The sequence below is a fragment of the Delphinapterus leucas genome, chromosome 6 (genome assembly GCF_059928025.1).
Source record: "Delphinapterus leucas isolate spDelLeu-1000000601 "Yukka" chromosome 6, BTC_Dleu_Yukka2, whole genome shotgun sequence".
NCBI lineage: Eukaryota > Metazoa > Chordata > Mammalia > Artiodactyla > Monodontidae > Delphinapterus > Delphinapterus leucas.
In genome coordinates, this window is record NC_143134.1 from 52,567,808 (window position 1) to 52,578,294 (window position 10,487).

Below are 10,487 nucleotides of genomic sequence, written 5' to 3' on the forward strand. Positions count from 1 at the left end.
ATTTAAACTATTAGTTTTTTCTGGAGAAGATAAACTCTTCATGTTTGGATTTGGAACCCATGAATACATAGAAAGCAATAATTCTGCAATTAAATTTGTGGACCAAAAAAATCCATGCTTTTTCTCTTCTGTTGACAAAAGGACCTAAACAAAATTACAGTCTGTTGATATATATGTAATAAATATATTTATTCAAAGGAGTAAAGGAACAAGAGTTTATCAAAGATGTGTTTCATCCATCAAGAACTATATGAAGTTCTTAATTGTATGTTTCTATGTATAAACTACAGACATTGGAAGCAAAGCACTTGAAAACATTTAAGTTGCCTTGCGCTTCAGAAATTTTACAAAAACTTACTTGGTTACTTATGCCAGAAAAATAAAAAATAAAATAAAAAAGCAGGTTTTACTCTTTATGTTCTTTTTATAATTCAATACATCACAATATATTTTAAGTAGCATAAATCACTTAACGAGCACTGTCTATTAGAGGCCCATTCATAAATAAAGAGGAACAGAAATAGAAAATTCCACATCCTGAAACTTTCATAGATTTCTAAGAATTGGAAATAAAAAATGTATACAAATGTTCCCAATAACAAATTGAAAACCACTGTCGACTAAAAGCATATAAAATATATGACTTTGCTTTTAATATTTTACTTTTAATGAAATATATATGCAGAACAATACATAGAACACATTAGTTATTACAGTTTATAATTGCTAGTAAAATTAAAAACTCATGTATTCATCACACAGGTCAAGAATAGGGCATTGCCAGCACTCCAACAAGTAGAGAACTGCTTCTTCATGGAAGAAGGAAGGAAGGGAAGAACAAAGGAAGCCAGGGAAAGGCACAAACTCTACCTAAACTACATGTGATAATTACAGCTATAGGTACAGAGAGTGGGAACCATGAGAAACCTACAGACCGCATCTTCTATTTTCATAATAAGGTTAATAAGATCTTTGTCGAACAGAAGGACTAAATCACTGTTTTCCAAAGTTCACCCCCTTGGAAACCAAGTCCCCAAAGAGGTTATCTCAAAAAAAATTCTATAGTCAAGTGTATAACCGATGCACATCAGAATGATTCACAATACACATTAGTATATTAAAGCCCCAGAAATCTTGAAGTAAAAAGATCTCTAACTTTTTTTGACACAACTTTCCTAAACTTCCATAGAACCCTTTGTGTCAGAAATTATCTAAATAAAGCAGTTCTGGGCTAATTTAAGTTAGTATTAACAATGTATCTTTTATGTCCCCAAGCCTGTGAAGTATTTTCTTTCTTTTCGCTTTCGCCCTATAGAATCCACAGTTGATTCAGCTTAAAGTAACTCTAGAGTTTTTGAGGGTTTTTTCCCCATTATCAAATGAAGCTTCACTTTGACATTTTTATCACTTCCTATTTAAATCTTGAGAGAAGTCCTTTCATTTACTGAATTGCTTTTTCAATGTCTTACATTTCATCCAGACTCTCAAGTACTTTTGAAGAATTATATTTTATAATACTAGGGTATTGAGAAGAAATATTTCCTTCTTCCTATACATTTATTTTGTTTTTCTAACCACGTCTGACAGAACGTACCTTTGCATTTTATGAAGAGTCTTTCAAGGTGTGTTGACATGTCAGTTGATGGTCTAGCAACTCTATTAAAGATTTGTAGTTGTTAAAGTGCTTCTTTTCTAAAAATGCATACATGACTTGAAAAATCAGTCCAGAGAGTTCTACATTTCAACCCTCTCACCTATTCTCTAATATCAGTTTCTCTGTCAAAATGAAGTTTCTCTGTCAATTGGAGACTTGGTTGACCAGAATATACCATTCCCCAACTAGCCTGAGATACCAAGGTGTTACTTCACTGTCCAAAGTTGTCACTTTACTGCTCTACCCAGACCTGCAGCACCCCTATGCTTACAACCTCCTCTATTATTATTTGAAATATCAAGAGAGTTAAATGATACAATTAAAAGCAACTTTAAATAATCATAATGTTAAACACGCCTATTTCAAACAACATTTTTTGTGCTTCTGCTGGACATTCTGGAAAAAACCCTGGAACAAAGTAGGAGGCATGGAGGTGGGGAACAGGATGCCAGTTAATAATAACAGACCTACATTATTTACAAAAATCATTTGATTATAATTTTTGAAATAAAATATATCCTTAAGTATACAAAACCTGATCGTGAAATTGTTCTAGTCACTATTATTGCATTAAAATCACTGCAAAACTTAGTGGCGTAAAATGAGCATTTTTAGAATGACCACAGAAACTGTGGGTCATGAATTCATGTTGAGTACAGTTTGTTGCTGCTCTTTGATATTTTGGGCCTCAGCTGGGAGAGACTCAAATAACTGGAACTAGGACAGCTAAGGCTGGGGACCCACTTCCAAGGTGGTTTCTTTACATACATGTGTGGCACCTTGGAAAGGATGGCTGGAAAGCCGGGTCAGGTGAGATGATTAGCTGAGCACATCTACACATGGGCTTTCCAGCCTGGGGGCCACAGCATAGTCAGACTTCTCACATTGCAGCCCATTGTATCAAAAAAGAAGTCAGAACACACAAAGCCTTTTATGATCTGGTCTCAGAAGTCTCAAAGTGTCACTTCAGCCATATATTCTTGGTTTCAGCAGTCACGATCTCACCCAGATACAAGGGGAGCGGACATAGATCCCGTATCTCAATGAAATAACTGTTAAAGAACTAATTTAAGCTGCCACAGAAATACTTTACAAAAAGCTTCTAACATTTTCTCCAGCAAAAGAACTTCTAGATTTCCTCTCTTGGAACCACCTGAGATAAAGTGAAGTGGTATGATAGGATGATTTGGGGCAACTTGGAATATAAACTCTCAGAGAAAAACAACAGAGCTTGAGAGTTGAAGCGTGAGAGAAAATTGAGTATTAGTGAGGGGGTTGCTATCTTCATTTTTGCAGAAAAGAGAAAAATAAACAAATACAAACTATGAGGTTTGATTGAAAAGCGAAGAAGAGACCTTATAATATGTAAGATCCAATCGAAGTTTCCTGTATTACTGGCATTAATCAGAATGGTTACCACAATGTATTAGTAAAGAGCACACATTGCCCTGAATTAGAAATTCATATCTGGGGTAACAGACTAATCCTTCATAAGATACCAATGAATCAACTCATCAAGTGGGTATATGCATTTGTGCCCTCATTCAGTCTATCCATCTACTCATACAGTCCTTCAACAAACAAGTAATGAGTACTTCCTATGTTCTTGTACTGTCCTGTTTGCTGAGAACACATTGATAGGTGGTATGGTTAGTTCCTACTCTTAGACAACTCAGTCTAGAGCAATTTTCATACTTGTTCAGCTTCCTTTTTTAAGCAATCCTGTCACAGAAGCTTAAAATCTACATGTGTTAATAAAATGTGAGTGAAATAACAGACATCCAAAGAACTAAAAGTCACTAAGCAGTGTATAAATGAGTCATGAAATAAATGGTATGCATAGTAAATAATTTAATTTCAGACTACAAAGGATCACTGTGGAACTAGGCAAACTAAGAAGACTTCATGGAGGTGTTCTAGAGACTTGTCCTCTAAAAAGAGATAACAAAGGACCAGATACTGAGATTTATTTGTACCAATTATATATTTTCAAAGGTAAGTAAAAATTAAGAATTTCCACATAACAAATAAAGTATAGGAAATGTTCTATGCCTTTAAGTTTATCCAAGTCAAGCTATATTTAGCTCCCAGTGTCCCTTGGCCAAGTTTGGTGTAAAGAACAACATCAATAATTTTTTGTGTTTTACTACTATATTTCACTCCCCTGCACACTTCTCTCTCTCTCTCTCTCTCTCCCCCCCACACCCTCCATTCTTCTCACTCATTTATTGTACCAAGATATCAGGTCTTACAAAGGCCAAGAAAAATAGAGGAAGTTCTTAACCAGTGGTTACTCTTGGCCATTTTACAGCACTCACTGTCCTTGTTAACATAGTTCACTCAGAGGTGGACAATGCTGCTATGGGCTCAATTCCATGTTTTCAAAACTGTCTCTATGGACTTTCTACTAGTCTGTCAAGTCAATGTTGGGCTTACTGCCCAACTTCCTGGGCACTTTCACAAAGAAAGCTAGTATAAACTTTCCTCTGGGGTAAGGAGATCTAGAACATGTGAAAACACAAAGCTGACCTTTCTGTCCAGAAAGTGTATAATTTTTTTTTTATTCTGTTGTTGGTAAATCTATTCCAGCAAAAAGCCTAAGAACAAGGTAATAAAATTATCAATACATTGTCCTGCCACAAGTGATAACTGCACTTTTTCTTTTATTTAATTGTTACCAACTTCCAGAAAAGAACTACCTTGCTAAAAGGGGAGATTAAAGCACATGAATCTTGAATACCTATTAGCTACCCAAATATGAGAGAAAATGTGTAAATGGCCTTGGTAATAAGAAAATGAAAAGGCATTTCTGTTTAGTGATACATCTAACATACCTAATATCAATCATTTTTGCTCTAATTCTGCTATCATTTTTAAACTATTTGGTATTCACTGTAATTTATCCAATCATAATAAATTCATTTGACATTTGGAGATTGTAGACTGAAAATTGTCATACAATTTGTATATTTTTCAGGGTCAACTGCTCACCAATACTATGAATTTTTTTCCTACTTTGAAAACTCAGCTGAAACAATAGTTTTTCATAATTGACAAGAAGCACATAGCAGTAATCCTGGTTTTTCCCTCCCTTTGCATTTTTGATGGAGGCACTTTTAATGCAGCATCTCAGTAGCAGAGATTTCCACTGTTAACATGTTGATTCAATCTGTCTTCAATCTATACCACCAGCTGAGGAATATTAACCATATTTTACATTTCAGTAGTCAATCTGCCTATTCTATTTATTTTGTGAATGAAATAGCTAGGTATAATTCTTGGTGGTCATATTAACAAATGGTGTCAATATGGGTATAAAAATAATAACACTGCATTTAAATATGATTTCTCTGTTGAGAGCCTCATTTTGCAGGAAGTTAAAATCACTCCCATCAGGGATATAACAAAGTTAAGTGTTTTGCCCAGCACACTGAGCTATTAAGATAATCAAAAAACTTTTCTTCCTACATTCCAATCTTTATAACTTAACTTCATCCCTGCTCCTCACTGAATACTGTCTATAAATGAATATACTCTGCACATTTTAACTACATCTGCCAAAACAAGCTGCACAGAACCATGGATTTGTGGAACATAATTGCTCAAAAATTCTTCGGCAGTTTTGAAACTCGGTTGCACATTGGAATCACCTGGGGAGCTCTAAAAAATGCTGCTGCCTGGGTCACGCCCTAGAGATTCTAATTTAATTGGTATAGCTGAGGCCTAAGCATCAGTATTTTTAAAAGCTCCCCAGGTGATTCTAATACACAGCCAAAATTGAGAACCACTGTGCTAAACCCCTGTTTTACAGATGAAACAATTAACCCTATCAGTGATGCATATAAATTTGATGTTAGAACTAAAGCTAAAACTCAAGTTTTCAAAATTCCAGTTAATAACTCTTTTCACTAACTCAAGGGTTTTCATTTGTGTTTCTCTGGGCCTAGGGTTCCTCGGAGATACTTCAGGGGCAATGGAAACAACAGAGTTGAAAGAGCAGAGGTCTTATCCCAATTACCCCCTAACAAGAAAAGCTTTAATTTCTCTGTTTTAAATGTTGGACGGAAGGCTTCCCTGGTGGCGCAGTGGTTGAGAGTCTGCCTGCTGATGCAGGGGACACGGGTTTGTGCCCCAGTCCAGGAAAATCCCACATGCCGCGGAGCGGCTGGGCCCATGAGCCATGGCCGCTGAGCCTGCACGTCCGGAGCCTGTGCTCCGCAAGGGGAGAGGCCACAACAGCGAGATGCCTGCGTACCACAAAAAAAAAAAAAAAAAAAAAAAAAAAGTTGGACTGCATTGCAAGTTTTTCTCTAGGGAAAAAAGAATAAAACAGAGGAAAAATTGTCTACTTGCCAAAAGTAAAAATAAGTTTTAAACTGTTTCAAATAGACCATGTGTATGTATATATAAAACAAGAGATCACCTTCTCAGAAAGAGAAAGAGAGAGAGAGAGAGGGAAGGAGGGAGGGAGGGAGGGAGGGAAGGAGGGAAGGAAGGAAGGAAGGAAGGAAGGAAGGAAGGAAGGAAGAAAGGAAGGAGGGGAGGGAAGGAAGGAAGGAGGGAGGAAAGAGTGCTTGCTTCAGCAACACACATGCTAAAATTGCAATGATACAGAGAAGATTAGCATGGTCCTTACACAAGGATGACATATAAAATCATAAAGTGTTCCATTAAAAACAAAAGAAGAAATTGGGCTTCCCTGGTGGCGCAGTGGTTGAGAGTCCACCTGCCGATGCAGGGAACACGGGTTTGTGCCCCGGTCCGGGAAGATCCCACATGCCGCGGAGCGGCTGCACCCGTGAGCCATGGCCGCTGAGCCTGCGCGTCCGGAGCCTGTGCTCCGCAACGGGAGAGGCCACAACAGCGAGAAACCTGCGTACCACAAAAAAAAAAAAAAAAAGAAGAAGAAGAAGAAGAAGAAATTATGACTTTTCAAAGGTAACCCCAGGCCAGTGGATAAAGCTATATATATTAAAATGTAAATCTGGGGATTTGATCAGTTTAAATCTAACACAATGAAGAGTCCTTAGGGCCAGAAAGTGACTGCTTTTAACATCCCAGTGTGTATTTTATAACTCTTAAGGAGGACTGTGTCCTTCCACAGTGTGAAGTAGATTGAGAATGCCCTGAGGAACCTAATTTGGAGAAGATAAGTGGACTTTTCATTAAGCAAACAAGAAAGGGAAGCTGGACAGAGTGGAAGGTCAGGAGAGGAGTCCAGAAAAAACTGTAAGGACAAGGACAGGAAAGTTGGATAGAAAATGCTAAGACAGGAACTCTGGTTCCTGATAAAAACTAGACTTACACTTATTTTATAGGCTAAATGATAAAGGCATACAACCTGAGAAGAAGAGAAAGTGGAGAACAGCTGTTTCATCATCATAATCTCTGTCTAGAACACCTCCATCCATTTTATCTTTGGAGTAGGCTGGAGCAATGAAGTTAAACTACAGTGCTGAACTTGGCTATTCATCAGCTGTGATACCAGCTAAGACTCAATCAACATCTACCAAAATCTTGGAAGTTGCTACTTAACATTTGTCTCTATAGTTTTATTTATTCATTATTTCTGCCTTAGGATTTCCAGCAAATATCCGCTCTTATTTTTATTTTGATAGACTTATATTTCCCACTACTACATAAAATCTGAAATAGAATCTCATTGATAATTTTGTTATTAATAACTGGAAGTGATAATTTATAATAAGAATAGTTATCATACATTGATCACCTTCTACATGCCAAAAAACAAGTGTCACCCTATAAATATTATCCTTAATCACCACAAAAACACTATGAAGCTAATGTTGCTATCTTCTTTCTTCTCATGGGGAAGCTTGGGCTCAATAAGGTTATTTTGTCCAAGGTTACACAATTTTAATCTATTTTTGTCAAGATTTCCAAAGCCTGTGTTCTTTCCTCTACTACACTATGCTATTTCATTCTCTCCAAAGACCCCTGAATCAAGTGGAAATGCCCCGATGTTTCTGAAATATGTAGGCCAGCAATATTAAGCATATTTGAAGCTACATTTTTCTATTTATGTGACTCCATTTTCCTTTGTACCCAGACACCCTTGGGAAACTACTGCTTTACCATGAGTTGCAGATTAAAGTAAAATAAAAAAGTAATCATAAAAAGCATTTCATGACATAGGAGGACGTTCATTTCTGAATGAGACTTGACAAAATTTCATCAAATTTTATGAGCTTTAAGCATCATATGTTAATGAATCTGGAAGGTTATCTAACATATAATACTTAATCTTCTGCTTATCTACCTTATAGCAGACAAACATACTTATTTTTGAAAATCTTTTTTTCTTTCCTTTTGCAGAATATCGAGTAAAAATTTGACATTGTTATCACTGAGTTTAAAATGCTAAATGATTTCCTATTAAAATTCTTAAAAATATAATATAGAGGTCCCTTTTTTCTCCCATTTACCAAGGATGCATATCTTAACTCATCTTCTCTAAAATAAATCTACCACCGTATAAATCTAACCTAACATTAAAGTAAGATTAGAAGATCACAAATCTAACATAACACTAAAGTAAGATTTTGCTACATCATTATGTATTACAAACCCTCTATGCAGAGTTTTATTAATGGCTGATACTTACTTGCAGTATAATAAATATTCAGCTTCCCAAGGGTGACTTCATTCCAGTTTTATCTTCTTCCATATTTAAATCCTGTACCAGCCATCTCTGCTTACTGAAACAAAAAGAGTTAAAAATTACTGAGTACTTAATATATCCTAGGTATTTTAATCATTTTATTTTTTCAATTTGCTTTTCTTTTTTTAATTTTTATTGGAGTATAGTTGATTTGCAATGTTGTGTTAGTTTCAGCTGTACAGCAAAGTGACTCAGTTACACATATACATATATCCACTCTTTTTTTTAAGATTCTTTTCCCATATAGGTCATTACAGAGTATTGAGTAGAGTTCCCTGTGCTATACAGCAGGTTCTTAGTAGTTATCTATCTGATATATATTCAACAGTAGCATGTATATGTCAATCCCAATCTCCCAATTTATCTACCCAGCCCCCCACTTATCCCCTGGTAAACCATAAGTTTGTTTTCTATATCCGTGACTCTGCTTCTGTTTTGTAAATAAGTTCACTTGTACTCTTTTTTTAGATTCCACATAAAAGCGATATCATATGATATTTGTCTTTATGTGTCTGACTTACATCACCCAGTATGACAATCTCTAGGTCCATCCATGTTGCTGCGAATGGCATTAGTTTTTCTTTTTATGGCTGCGCAATATTACATTATATATGTAATGGAATATTATATTATATTATATTATAATAATATAATTATATTATAATTATATATATAATTATTGTATTATAATATATTATAATGGAATATATATACACATACCATATCTTCTTTATCCATTCCTCTGTTGATGGACATTTAGGTTGCTTCCATGTCCTGGCTATTGTAAATAGTGCTGCAATGAACATTGGGGTGCATATATCTTTTTGAATTATGGTTTCCTCAGGGTATATGCCCAGTAGTGGGATTGCTGGGTCACATGGTAGTCCTATTTTAGTTTTTTAAGGAACCTCCATAGTGTTCTCCATAATGGTTGTACCAATTTACATTCCCACCAACAGCATAGGAGGGTTTCCTTTTCTCCACCCCCTCTCCAACATTTACTGTTTGTAGACTTTTGATTATGGCCATTCTGACCAGTGTGAGGTGATACCTCATTGTAGTTTTGTTTTGCATTTCTCTAATAATTAGTGATGTTCAGCAACTTTTCATGTGCTTTTTTGCCATCTGTATGTCTTCTTTGGAGAAATGTCTATTTAGATCTTCCACCCATTTTTCGATTGTTATTTGTTTTGTTGATATTGAGCTGCATGAGCTGTTTGTATATTTTGGAGACTAATCCCTTGTTGGCTGCTTAGTTTGCAAATATTTTCTCCCATTCTGAGGGTCGTCTTTTTGTTTTGTTTATGGTTTCCTTTGCTATGCAAAAGCTTTCAAGTTGAATTAGATCCCATTTGTTTATTTTAGGTTTTATTTTCATTACTCTAGGAGGTGGATCAAAAAAGATCTTGCTGTGATTCATGTCAAAGAGTGTTCTGCCTATGTTTTCCTGTAAGAGTTTTATAGTATCCAGCCTTATATTTTAAACAGAACATCTTGATTTATCCTCATGACAGATCTATAAAGGATATACAAATATTACCCCCATTTTACAGATAAGAAAACTGAGTTTAAGTAATATACCCAAATTTATTCAGTTAACAAGTATAGAGCATGGATTCAAATCCAAGTAGTCTAACTCGAGAGCCTTTTGATGACTTAGCTACTCTTTAACATATAACTTTCACTCCCTTTGGCCCCTTCTCTTAGTCTGCCTTAAGTTATTGTAATACCTCACTGCCTGCACAAATTCAGAAAATAAAGGACAGAGTCTCTGTCTCTTTTATTCCTTTTATCATCTTACTATTTCCCAAGATAAGACCTGGACAAAATAGTTCAACAACTTGAATTAAATTATTAAATTAATTAGATGAATCATTTATTCATTCCATAAATATCTATTAAGCATGTCTCTGTGCCAGTTACTATGATATATGATAGAGATAGAATGGTCAACAATGTAGGTAAGGGTCTTCCTTACCCTCCTAAAATGAATATTCTAATTTGGTGACATTATATTTATAAACTAATTCTAGGTGGTAAGTGATTTTGTTGTTACGCTTTTAGTTGTCAGTGAAAGAAACACAATCAAAACTAGCTTAAGTTAAAAGGTAACTTAATGACTTACATTCCTGAGAAATCTAAGAGGTGACT

General features: G+C 35.4%; 1 non-coding gene across 1 annotated transcript; it reads left to right on the top strand.

Annotated features, from left to right (window-relative positions):
- The first annotated feature begins 6,224 nt into the window (after positions 1 to 6,224).
- LOC115803857 (U6 spliceosomal RNA) lies at positions 6,225 to 6,331 on the top strand. Its single transcript, XR_004024652.1, has one exon. It is a non-coding gene; the product is annotated as a U6 spliceosomal RNA (small nuclear RNA).
- The last annotated feature ends 4,156 nt before the right edge of the window (positions 6,332 to 10,487 follow it).